The following is a 14,188-nucleotide window of genomic DNA, read 5'->3' as shown; positions in this document are numbered from 1 at the left end:
TAATAAAGGGGATGGGGGAACTACAATACCCAGAGAGATTAACAAAATTAGGATTATTTAGTCTAGAAAAAAGGCGATCCAATAACCATGTATAAGTATGTAAGGGGACAATACAAATATCTCACCGAGGATCTGTTTATACCAAGGAAGGTGACGGTTCCAAGGGGTCTGGAGGAGAGGTTTTTCCACCAACATAGAAGAGGATTCTTTACTGTTTAGGGCAGTGAGAATCTGGAATTCCTTGCCTGAGGAGGTGGTGATGGCGAACTCAGTCGAGGGGTTCAAGAGAGGCCTGGATGTCTTCCTGAAGCGTAACAATATTGTATCTTACACTTATTAGGTTCTTTAGAAGGACGAAGATCTGGGGATTTATTCTGATGGAATATAGGCTGAACTGGATGGACAAATGTCTTTTTTCCGCCTTGCTAGCTATGTTACTATATTTCTATGACTCTTCTTATAAGTTAAATTGATATTTGTAAATTGATGAATGGTTGTTATTTACCTGTTATCAGCTCCTACAATTCATTGTCATGTTATCTTTGCAAAACATGGATGTAGGGTCACTGATCATTGATGTTTGCTGATATGCTGATTGCGCATTATACCAGGCCATGCAGTTTGTTGACTTGCAAACATTGAAGGATAAACTAATCAAACAATGCGAGTAATCTCATCACATCTTTCCCTTGACCTGTGAATAATGGCTTTAACCCCTTAAGCCCCGAGGGTGGTTTGCATGTTAATGACCAGGCCAATTTTTACAATTCTGACCACTGTCCCTTTATGAGGTTATAACTTCGGAACGCTTCAATGGATCTTGGCGATTCTGACATTTTCTCGTGACATATTGTACTTCATGATAGTGGTAAAATTTCTGTGATATTACCTGCGTTTATTTGTGAATAAAAACGGAAATTTGGTGAAAATTTTGAAAATTTCGCAATTTTCCAACTTTGAATTTTTATGCAATTAAATCACAGAGATATGTCACACAAAATACTTAATAAGTAACATTTCCCACTTGTCTACTTTACATCAACACAATTTTGGAACCAAAATTTTTTTTCGTTAGGGAGTTATAAGGGTTAAAAGTTGACCAGCAATTTCTCATTTTTACAACACCATTTTTTTTTTAGGGACCACATCTCATTTGAAGTCATTTTCAGGGGTCTATATGATAGAAAATAACCAAGTGTGACACCATTCTAAAAACTACACCCCTCAAGGTGCTCAAAACCACATTCAAGAAGTTTATTAACCCTTCAGGTGTTTCACAGGATTTTTTGGAATGTTTAAATAAAAATGAACATTTAACTTTTTTCACAAAAAATTTACTTCAGCTCCAATTTGTTTTATTTTACCAAGGATAACAGGAGAAAATGGACCCCAAAAGTTGTACAATTTGTTCTGAGTACGCCAATACCCCATATGTGGGGGTAAACCACTGTTTGGGCGCATGACAGAGCTCGGAAGCGAAGGAGCGCCATTTGACTTTTCAATGCTAAATTGACTGGAATTGACATGGGACGCCATGTTGTGTTTGGAGAGCCCCTGATGTGCCTAAACATTGAAACACCCGACAAGTGACACCATTTTGGAAAGTAGACCCCCTAAGGAACTTATCTAGATGTGTGGTGAGCACTTTGACTCATTAAGTGATTCACAGAAGTTTATAATGCAGAACCGTAAAAATAAAAAATTATTTTTTCACAAAAATGATCTTTTTGCCCCCAATTTTTTATTTTCCCAAGGGTAAGAGAAGAAATTGGACCCCAAAAGTTGTTGTCCAATTTGTCCTGAGTATGCTGATACCCCATATGTGGGGGTAAACCACTGTTTGGGCGCATGGGAGAGCTCATAAGGGAAGGAGCGCCGTTTGACTTTTCAATGCAAAATTGACAGGAATTGAGATGGGACGCCATGTTGCGTTTGGAGAGCCACTGATGTACCTAAACATTGAAACTCCCCCACAAGTGACACCATTTTGGAAAGTAGACCCCCTAAGGAACTCATCTAGATGTGTTGTGAGAGCTTTGAACCCCCAAGTGTTTCACTACAGTTTATAACGCAGAGCCGTGAAAATAAAAATTATTTTTTTTCCACAAAAATTCTTTCTTAGCCCCTAGTTTTGTATTTATCCAAGGGTAACAGTTGAAATTGGACCCCAAAAGTTGTTGTCCAATTTGTCCTAAGTACGCTGATACCCCATATGTGGGGGGGAGCCACCGTTTGAGCGCATGGCAGAGCTCGAAAGGGAAGGAGCGTAATTTGGAATGCAGACTTAGATGGATTGGTCTGCAGGCGTCACATTGCGTTTGCAGAGCCCCTAATGTACCTAAACAGCAGAAACCCCCCACAAGTGACCCCATATTGGAACTAGACCCCCCCAAGAAACTTATCTAGATGTGTTGTAAGAACGTTGATGCCCCAAGTGTTTCACTACAGTTTATAACGCAGAGCCGTGAAAATAATTATTTTTTCTCCACAAAAATTATTTTTTAGCCCCCAGTTTTGTATTTTCCCAAGGGTAACAGGAGAAATTGGACCCCCAAAGTTGTTGTCCAATGTGTCCTGAGTACGCTGATACCCCATATGTTGGGGTAAACCCCTGTTTGGGCGCACAGGAGAGATCGGAAGGGAAGGAGCACTGTTTTACTTTTTCAACGCACAATTGGCTGGAATTGAGATCGGACACCAGGTCGTGTTTGGAGAGCCCCTGATGTGCCTAAACAGTGGAAACCCCCCAATTATAACTGAAACCCTAATCCAAACACATCCCTAACCCTAATCCCAACGGTAACCCTAACCACACCCCTAACCCTGACACACCCCTAATCCCAACCTTATTCCCAACCGTAAATGTAATCCTAACCCTAACTTTAGCCCCAACCCTAACCCTAATTTTATCCCCAACCCTAACTGTAGCCTTAACCCTAGCCCTAACTCTAGCCCTAACCCTAATGGGAAAATGGAAATAAGTACATTTTTTTAAATTTTTCGCTAGCTAAGGGGGTGATGAAGGGGGGTTTGATTTACTTTTATAGCGGATTTTTTAGCGGATTTTTATGATTGGCAGCCGTCACACACTGAAAGACGCTTTTTATTGCAAAAAATATTTTTTGCGTTACCACATTTTGAGAGCTATAATTTTTCCATATTTTGGTCCACAGAGTCATGTGAGGTCTTGTTTTTTGCAGGACGATTTGACGTTTTTATTGGTAACATTTTCGGGCACGTGACATTTTTTTGATCGCTTTTTATTCTGATTTTTATGAGGCAGAATGACCAAAAACCAGCTATTCATGAATTTCTTTTGGGGGAGGCGTTTATACCGTTCAGCGTTTGGTAAAATGGATAAAGCAGTTTTATTCTTTGGGTCAGTACGATTACAGCGATACCTCATTTATATCATTTTTTTATGTTTTGGCGCTTTTATACGATAAAAACTATTTTATAGAAAAAATAATTATTTTTGTATCGCTTTATTCTGAGGACTATAACTTTTTTCTTTTTTCTTTAATGATGCTGTATGACGGCTCGTTTTTTGCGGGACAAATGATGTTTTCAGCGGTACCATGGTTATTTAGATCCGTCTTTTTGATCGCGTGTTATTCCACTTTTTGTTTGGCGGTATGATAATAAAGCGTTTTTTGCCTCGTTTTTTTTTTTTTTTTTTTACGGTGTTCACTGAAGGGGTTAACTAGTGGGACAGTTTTATAGGTCGGGTCGTTACGGACGCGGCGATACTAAAAAAAATATTCACATGTGTACTTTTATTGTTTTTTTAGATAAAGAAATGTATTTATAGGAACAATATTTTTTGGGGGGGGGGAATTTTTTGGGGGATTTTTTTTTTATTTTTTTTACACATGTGAATATTTTTTTTTTTACACTATATCATTGCCCCGGGGGGGGGGGGGCATCATGTTATAGTGTAAGATCGCTGATCCGACACTTTGCTGTACACTGTGTCAGATCGGTGATCTGACGTGCACAGCTCCAGGCTTCCCGGCGCCTGCTCTGAGCAGGCGCTGTGAAGCCACCTCCCTGCAGGACCCGGATGCCGCGGCCATTTTGGATTCGGGTCTGCTGCAGGGAGGAGGAGGTAAGAGACCCTCGGAGCAATGCGATCACATCGTGTTGCTTCGGGGGTCTCAGGGAAGCATGCAGGGAGCCCCCTCCCTGCGCGATGCTTCCCTATACCGCCGAAACACTGCGATCATGTTTGATCGCAGTGTGCCAGGGGTTAATATGCCGGGGGCGGTCCGTGACCGCTCCTGGCACATAGTTCTGGATGTCAGCAGCGATAGTCAGTCGTGAGCGCGGCCGATCGCATATGACGTACTATCCCGTCACTGGGAATTGAGTCACAGGTCACCTTGATGGGATAATACGTCATATGGGATTAAGGCATTAGGAATAGTTGTGAACTATAAAAAGGGAATATGCCTCTGTAACAAGAGACATCCAAATATCCAAGACATCCAAAAGAATTAAAGAACAAGAGACTCATTGCAAAACCACAGCCAGGAACATTCTACAGGCTATCTGCCAGATCATGGCTCCACCATGAGGGACAAAGATTTGACATTCCCCCGAGTTTTTCTCACAGTGCTAGCGGGGATCGCACCGAGGTCACCGCAGTTCAGCCTGGCTGAGAACGGAGCCTCCGTGACCGTAGGTAACCTCGATGATGTCACCTCTAGTCACTGAGGCTGCGCTCTCAGCAGTTCATTCCCCAGTGGTTCTCAGCCTGGACAGTCGCATCTTGGCACCGTCCAGGTTGAAAACTATTTCTCCCTCAGACATGAATTATGGCGTGAGACACGACGGACAGGTATGGTATATTGTTTTTTTTTTATTTTTGGTTTATTACAGGAGATCGAGGGCTTCAATGGAATTAGGCGAGGTCATAAGTTTGGTTTAATTGAGATTATTAAAGGAGTCTGTGATTTTCTTTCAGAACTTTATTCTTGCTGTGTCTTTATTTACAATACAACTGTAGGATTAGTAATGGATAGGTGTCTTATAGACACCTGTCCATTACTAAGCCGTGGGCTTGATGTCACCGGACAATACAAATGTACGAAGCTGCGCTCGGCAGCGATATATGCGGGGCTTTCCACATCACTCTGGTTCCGGGACTACTGTTCTCTTGACTTTTAGACCCCTGACGCCCTGCAGTGGACTGCCTCATATGGTGATATGATCATTATCTCAGCCTTCTTGTTTAACCCCTTGGTACATGCTTTCCTCCTCACTGCTCTATATGGCAGGTCCCTCTCTAACTTCATGCTTTAAGGGAGATTTTTTTCTTCTTACTTAAATGGGATATCTATGTTAGTGTTCCCCACAGCATTAAATAGGCTTATTGTGGCCTTTCAGAAGGGGTTTTTCCATTATCTGGTTTTCTGGGGACGCCCAGAACAGGGTTTTTTCTATTTCATGTGCAACTATTGTATGTATATGGGGTGTTGTTTTAGGTATGTTTATGTCATTTGAATATGATATTGTATACGCTATAGCTTTATGGGACTACAAGTGATGTGTTTTGTCTTTTAAATGTTTTTATCCTGGGTTTGTCTACCAATAAACTTTGTATATATTTTTCTTCAATATCGTGGGTGTGCGCCTAATATGCATGGTACTTTCCTTTTTTGATGCATTGCTTTATCCTGTGCATTGTGCAGCACCCCTATAATTAATATATATATATATATATATATATATATATATATATATATATATATAGACTCCAGCTATTTTTACGCCTGTTAGTGGTGCTCCCTGTTTCTCTTTATGTACTGGACAATACAAAGGTGACATCAACCCCACAAATATTAACCCCACTTGCCTCAGCTACAGGCAGGGCCTTATTTGCCACTAGGCACTTGAGGGCACATGCCTAGGGAGGGACAATGCAGGGGGCGGCACCTGAGCAAGGTTTTTATTTAACTTTTTTTTTTGGTGACCCTCCAAAAATTGTAGAGGTTTCAACGTGGTTTATTCTACGCGTTTCAGGGTTCAGGTGACCCCTTCATCAGGACATACCACAAATATTGTACAAGAGTCATAGGTATACAGGGTTTAAGTACACGTCAGCATTTAGAAGCGACGCCCAATGGATCAGATAACACCCAGTGTCAGAGTTCAGGCTCATCAGGAAGTTCACATGACAAGATTAAAAATCATCAATTGTATCAATTTGTATTTCTCTGATGATTTTTAATCTTGTCATGTGAACTTCCTGATGAGCCTGAACTGACACTGGGTGTTATCTGATCCATTGGGCGTCGCTTCTAAATGCTGACGTGTACTTAAACCCTGTATACCTATGACTCTTGTACAATATTTGTGGTATGTCCTGATGAAGGGGTCACCTGAACCCTGAAACGCGTAGAATAAACCACGTTGAAACCTCTACAATTTTTGGAATTTTTCTTGCGGCAGTGCGGGGATGATCCTTTTTTCTCCTACCTAAGTGAGCACGCTAGCGCAGACAGAGCATCTGCTAGCTCTGTCTGCGCTAGCAGTGACGGACCCGGAAACGCTGCAGCCCACGTCTCAGGGTCCGTCACTCAATGATGGCACATCCCTAGCGCACGCCCATTGTGGGCGTGCGCTAGTGATGCGTCCGACATAGGAATTAATGGCGGCCGTTAAGGACTACGTTACACCGCGTTTATGCCGCGGTGTAACGTAGTCCATGTATCGGACACCCATAACGTAGTGTGAACCCAGCCTTAGTATAATGCAAAGCAACAGTCTTCAAATCGCAGAGCACAGCAGAGTGTGGCCTAAGCAGGAGGCAACGATCCTACAGAACTAGCACATTATATGTGGAGCGCCCCCATGGGGCCGTGGGGTACTCGGTACCGGGTCCTTCGGTTCACAGGGGGATGTCACGGTGGCTGACCCGGTTCGTGGCCCTGGGACATCCGTATAAAAGGGGGTAAGGTCTTTAATAGGAATGTTTGTGACGCCACCTGTGGTATTCGGTCAGGGTGACTGACGCTGCTTTAAGGGGTCCGCTGGAGTGATGTTATGGCAGCTAGATGGTATACCTTCCCACAGGTGAAGTGTATCCCCAGGGCTTCCCAGTGTGTAGATGGTGGATGGTGAGAGGCGCAGTGAAGAACGAGGACACAAGTTTGCAGTCTCTTTACCTTTACTGAGGACTTCAGCATCCACAGTCCAGGGCACCAGATCACAGGGTAGGCAGAGTCCGGCCGGTTTGGAGGCAAGTCCAGAGTCTCCTTGTCCAGGTGGAAATCAGTAGCCTTCCTCTAGCGCCGTGGTGTTGTAGTTCCTTACTGCCTAAGACTATACAATAAGGTCCTCAGATGTAATGTCTCTCTCTCTCTGTCCCCCATATAGGATAGGACAAACCCGTGTGACTGGTGGCTTGAGGCGGTTTATAGGGACTCTATCATGCCCCAGCCTCTAAGGGGTGCCTCCTGGGTGTAGGTCGGACAGGTAATGTTAAATTAGCTGTCCTGCTGGTCTCTGGAGCAAAGCATAAAGGTCATTACTCCCTCGGTGTTCCGGCTAACGGGGTTCTGCGCCTCAGAAGGAGGCAGCCTGTGCAGGGCTGGTCCCCTTCTGGTATCCACTCCTTTGCTACGACTTCCTTCACGCTCGCTACAATACAGTTCTGCCTTCGATGTCCCTTTCTGGGAGCTGCAGCTCTGAGGGCATGCACAGCCTCGTGTCCTTTCTCCTTCGTTCTCTGACAGGATCCTACCCCTGTCAGGGACCAACCACCTGAGCAGAGCTCAGCCAGCAACTAACCAACTTTACCAATGTGGGGAGTGACCTAATAAATAGGAGCAAGAGCTCCCCCTGGTGGCCTGGAGTGTGAAATGTGTTGCATGTTTGTGATACCTGGATGCAGTTATCCTTCTTTGCCTCCAAACGTAGCATCACTCTCCCCTAGAGGAAAATGACATTACTGCAACGACTAGGACCCTGGGGCGCTGCATATACACAATTCTCAAATCAGAAAGCATATTTATTTTATATAGTCACACCCTCAAAGTTGTAAAGAGGGAAGCTTAAACAGCCAGGGACACTCTCAAAGACATGATAGATACCAAAAAGAAGAAAAAAAAAGGTGTACAAAACGTCCCAAAGGTAAAAGTTATTCAAAAACACATATATCATTAAAACAACATACATAGTGAATACAATGATAGACAAAGCAATTTAATGAATAACAGGTGTAAGAGCATAAAGATCCCAAATACTAGTGGAGGGTAGGGCAGAATATGACAACTATTTTCATAGAAAAGCGCAAATGCAACCCACATAGGGTTATTCCCTTATAAATCACAGTCAGACAAAAATGAAAATGTAGCACCAAGTGGAAACAGAAGTGAGAATCACTTATTATTTCTTGAAAATCATTAAATATCGTTCAGCTCATATAGAGCAAAGAAACATATCAGGTACTACAATTAATCAACAACGGGTCACGTAGAGCCCACAACATAAACTGGGTGTGCACCCCTTTAAGGGAATACGAGTACGCACTATAAGTCAAAGACTGTCCTTACCCATATTTCTTGCCACCTGTGGATCATATGCGGCAGCTCCATCAGCCAGTAATGGTATCTAGCTTCATAGCCAGGATGTCCTTAACTTCATAGACATCCTCAGAACTGACAGGAGAAGGAAAATTTCCTGTGTCCTGAACAAAGCGACTGAGAACAACCGGCTTCAGCATGGAGACATGGAAGGAGTTGTGGATCCATAAGGAGGCAGGCAACTTCAAACGACAGCACACATCGTTGATTCGATAGAGCACTTCAAAGGGACCGATGTAACGAGGAGCCAGCTTATAAGAAGGAACCTTAAGACAGATGTGCCTGGGAGACAGCCATACCTTATCTCCGAGTTGGAAAGGTGGCGGATCCAGATGTCTCTTATCCGCATGCTCCTTGGTTCGAACCGATGCCTCACCAGAGAGGTCCTGGTCTCAGTCCGCACCAGAGAGGTCCTGGTCTCAGTCCACACCTGAGGGGCCAGGGATTCAGACGCAGGATTGTCGGAAGTGAGAGGCAATGAAGTTGAGACCCTAGGGTGCTGTCCATAAACAATGAAAACGGGGAGTTGGAGGAGGACTCACCGACATGGTTATTGTAGGAAAACTCCGACCATGGCAGCAGGTTGGCCCAGTCGCTGTGGTGACCATTCACGAAGTGTTGCAGATAGTTGGTGAGGACTTGATTCACTCTCTCTACTTGGTCGTTAGATAGTGGGTGATAGGCAGAGGAAAAGTCCAGAGTGACATACAATAGCTTACAGAGGGATCACCAGAATCAGGAGATGAATTGAATTACTCTGTCGGAGACAATGAGGAGCGGAAGACCGTGAAGCCGAAGGACATGCTGGATGAAGAGCTCTGTGAGTTTAAGAGCGTAAGGGAGACCAGACAGTGGAGTGTCCCATCTTGGGGAACCGGTCAACCACAACCCAGATTACTGTACAACCGGACGATGCTGGCAGATCCGTGATGAAGTCCATGGCAATATGTTGCCAGGGAGCAGACAGAATTGGGAATGTGAAAAAGTGACCGGCTGGCAGTTTCTTGGTTGTTTTATTATGAGCACAGGAGGGACAGGCTACATCGAAGTCCAGAACATCTTGGCGCAAGGTGGACCACCATTAGGCTAGGTTCACATTGCGTTAGCGCAATCCGCTAGCGCTATGCACTAAACGGATTTCCCTAATGCAATGTATCTATAGGGATCGCGTTTGCCGATCCCGCTAGCGCAGATCCCCGATCTGCACTAGCGAGGAACGGACCTCGGGCACAGAAAATAACGGCACATCTCTAGCGCGTGCCGAAAATGGCATGCGCTAGCAATGCGTTGGCATTGCACATTGCAACCCATTAGCACATTGCTGTCAATGGGTGCGCTAACGGACCCGTTACATGGCGTTAATTGCGACAATTTCGCCATGTAACAGATTCCGCTAGCGGACACCCATTAACGCAATGTGAACCTAGCCTTAGTGTTGAGATATTAGCTGTAACGTCTTCTATTGACCAGTGTGGCCAGCAAGCTTAGAAGAATGACCCCAGTGTAATACTCGCTTCTTGTCCCTTTCAGTTACAAGGGTCTTAACGGGGGAGGAGACGCGACAGCTTGACTGAAGCCACCGTGATCATCTTAGACAGTTGAATGATATGCTGAGGCTCCTCTTCAAGGTTGTCAAACAGGAAGGACCTGGAAAGCGCATCAGCTTTGATATTCTTCTCTGCAGAACGAAAATAGAGAGAGAAATTGAATGGTGCAAAGAATAAGGACCAAAGAGCCTGGCGAGGGTTGAGTCTTTGAGCAGACTGATGATAGGACAGATTCTTATGATCAGTGTAAATGATGACCGGATGAACTGTGCCTTCAAGCAGATATTGCCATTCCTCTAAGGCTAGCTTAATTGCCAGTAAGTCTCTATCCCTAATTGGGTAGCTATATTCGCAGGGCAAAAAATGCCTTGGAGAACAAAGCACAGGTCACCATCTTACCGGTAGACAGTTTTTGTGAGGACTGCTCCAGCTCTGGATGACGAAGCGTTCACTTCAAGAAAAAACTGCTTGTTGATCATTGGTCTGTGAAGAGCTGGGGCAATTGAGAAGGCTTGTTTGAGGGAGGTGAAGGCTGACGGCCTCAGGAGTCCAATTCTTTGGTTTGGAACCTTTACAAGTCAGGGCAGTGAGGGGTCTTACCAGTCTTACCAGAGAGGAGAAATGGAGAAGGAATTGGTGATAGCGAATCCCAGGAACTGCTGGTTGAGTAGCCTCAACCTGCTTTCCTCAGGTTGAGGCCACTTAAGCACAGTAGAGACCTTCTCTGGATCCATCTCTAGACCTGTATCAGAAATTATATAGCCAAGAAAGGGTAAAGACCTCTGTTCAAACAGACATTTCTCAAACTTCGCGTACAGACAATTCTCCCTCAATCTTTGAAGAACAAGACAAACATTCCTCCTGTGAGTTGGTAAGTTGGAAGAAAAGACCAGGATGGCGTCCAGATACACCACCACACAGACAGAGCAGGTTGTGGAATATGTCATTGACAAACTCCTGGAAGATGGCGGGTGAATTGCTTGACCCGAAGGGCATCACCCGATATTCGTAGTAACCATCTCGTGTGTTGAAGGCAGTCTTCCACTCATCCCCTGATCGTATTATGATGAGGTTGTAAGCCCCACAGAGATCCAACTTTGGTGAAAATCCTGGAACCTCAAATACGATCAAAGAACTCTGGAATTAAGGGAAGTGGGTTTCTGTTCTTTACTGTTATTAGGTTGAGACCACAGTATTCGATGCACGGGCGAAGAGACCCATCTTTCTTCTTGACGAAGAAGAAGCCAGCTCCAGCCGGGGAGGAGGACTTCTGGATAAACCCTCAAACTAAATTCTCATTGATATAATGGGACATGGCTTGAGTCACAGTGGGAGAAAGAGGGTAAATCCTACCTCGAGGCGGAGTAGATCCAGGGATGAGATCGATGGGACAATCGTAAGGCCTGTGAGGAGGAAGAGTCTCGTCCTCCTTCTTGTCGAAAACATCTGCGAAGGAACAGTAGGCAGCAGGTAACACGGGTAAAGCTGCAGAAGGCCGCGGGGTAGAACCAGGTCATACTGGTTTGAGGCAGTGATCATGACAGGACTGACCCCATCGAAGGACATCTCCAGACTGACAATCCAGGGCAGGCTCATGGAGGCGCAGCCACAGAAGACCTAGTAGAAATAATGGCGAAAGATTCGATAACACTTAGAAGGTAATTTTTTCCCTGTGGAGTGCTCCGATTGGAAGCTCCACCTCTTTGGTGATACCAAGAATGGGATCTTTCAGGGGTCTTCCATCTATGGAGACTATGTGCCGGGACCTCTGCAGGGGAATGATTGCGATCCCAAACCGCCTGGCCACAGCTTGCTAGATGAAATTTCCACCAGACCCAGAGTCCAAATAAGCCATCTCGGAGAACCGCACCTTTCCGAAGATCATCTGTATGAATATAGTTAGGGGGGAGAAGAATCATTCTCGCCTAGGGAGGCCTCCCTTATCTGTCCTAGGCAGAAGAGTTTTCTGAGCCTCTCCTCCTGTTGATTCCTCTTCACCATAACGCAGTCAAGCTCCATGGGTTCGTCCTCCGGGACCTGAGCAAGACAAGGTGGAAACCGAGGTTTCGGTAAAGAAGATGCAGGACGAGGAAATTGCTTCTTGAGAAACCTCTCTCGGGAGCACTCCTAGAGACGCCAGCCAATCCGAATGGTGAGGGATATGAGATCATCCAGGGTCTCAGGTAGATTCCTGACTGCCAATTCATCCTTGATTCTTCCTGATAATCCTTGCTGAAAAGTTCCGACCAGAGGCTCATTGGTCCACTGGAGCTCCGAAGTCAGGGTGCGGAAACAGATGGCATACTGACCGACAGTGAGAGAGCCCTATTGCAAATTGAAGAAAGACTCCATGGCAGATGTGACACCACCAGGCTCATCAAATGTCTTGCGAAACATGTCCATGAATTCCTGCAGATCAGACACGATGAAATCATTCCTCTCCATTTGGGGGTTGAACCAGGTTAAAGCCTCTCCCTCCAGGTGAGAGGCAAGGAAAACCACCTTGGCCATGTCAGTCGGATAATGCTGAGGCAATAAATTAAAATGCAGCAAACATTAGTTGAGAAATCCTCTGCACAACTTGTGGTAACCATTGTAGTGAGGAGGCTTGCAGAGATGAGGGCAGGGTCCCGTAGTGGGCACAGTCATTGGATGCTGTACCGGAGGCAGAAGGACTGGATGGGCAGCAACCAGCTGTACCTTAGCTAACCAGTCATCCACAGAGGTCATGTAGTCCAACAAGTGGGTCTGCATCTCATGTTGGCGATTGAGTTCCTGATGAAGCTCTGCTAGCTGGGTCGCATTGGTGGGCTCTGCAGCCTGTAGAGTAGACAAGCGGGTGTCCAAGGTTTCCATGAAGGTCACTAGATGAGCCTGACTCTGACTAAGCATAGCCAGCTCTCTCTGGTCTCAGAATCATACAGTGCCTAAAAGTAGTATTCAACCCCCTGCAGATTTAGCAGGTTTAATAAGATGCAAATAAGTTAGAGCCTTCAAACTTCAAACAAGAGCAGGATTTATTAACAGATGCATAAATCTTACAAACCAAAAAGTTTTGTTGCTCAGTTAAATTTTTATAAATTTTAAACATAAAAGTGTGGGTCAATTATTATTCAACCCCTAGGTTTAATATTTTGTGGAATAACCTTTGTTTGCAATTACAGCTAATAATCGTCTTTTATAAGACCTGATCAGGCCGGCACAGGTCTCTGGAGTTATCTTGGCCCACTCCTCCATGCAGATCTTCTCCAAGTTATCTAGGTTCTTTGGGTGTCTCATGTGGACTTTAATCTTGAGCTCCTTCCACAAGTTTTCAATTGGGTTAAGGTCAGGAGACTGACTAGGCCACTGCAACACCTTGATTTTTTGCCTCTTGAACCAGGCCTTGGTTTTCTTGTATATACAAACAGAAAAAAATAATGGCTAAAAAGCCGCGGCCAGCTCACCGATCTCAGCAGGTGCACGGAGCTTCATCTCGGATCCAGATGGAGGAATATCACAGCAAAGAAAGGAAGGTGCTCCAGCTCAATAAAAAAGTGAATCTTTATTGGTTCATTAAAATCTTCAAAACAGTGGAAATCCTTGCCTATGTACAAAAGCCTGGGTGTGGAGCACATGCGACGCATTTCGATCGCTCACGATCTTAATCAATGCATGAACTTTCTAGTACTGCGATAAATCCTATATAATGTCAGTGGACCAATGATGTAACTAACTGGGGTCACATGACCATTGTCTCAGGTCCTACAAACAGGAAAACCTATTACTTACTATACATATCACATCTGATTCTATTTAAAACAACTAGAAACAACATAAAACAATTACATGTACATCATAAAACTAACATATGATTAATACAAAACAAGGGCTATTAGTAATGGTACATTATTTCATTTCTTCTATTGAGACCACCGGGGTGTCTCGTTTGCAAATTGTATACCCAGAAGGCTTCCCTTGTGAGAAGTCGTCTTCTGACATCTCCCCCCCGTTGTGGCAAATTAACCTTTTCTATGCCCTGAATAGTCATCATGGATATATCTCCCATATGGT

Source organism: Ranitomeya variabilis, chromosome 3, assembly GCF_051348905.1.
Source record: "Ranitomeya variabilis isolate aRanVar5 chromosome 3, aRanVar5.hap1, whole genome shotgun sequence".
NCBI classification, from domain to species: domain Eukaryota; kingdom Metazoa; phylum Chordata; class Amphibia; order Anura; family Dendrobatidae; genus Ranitomeya; species Ranitomeya variabilis.
The sequence above is the reverse complement of the archived record's forward strand: the minus strand, read 5'-3'. Positions refer to the sequence as shown.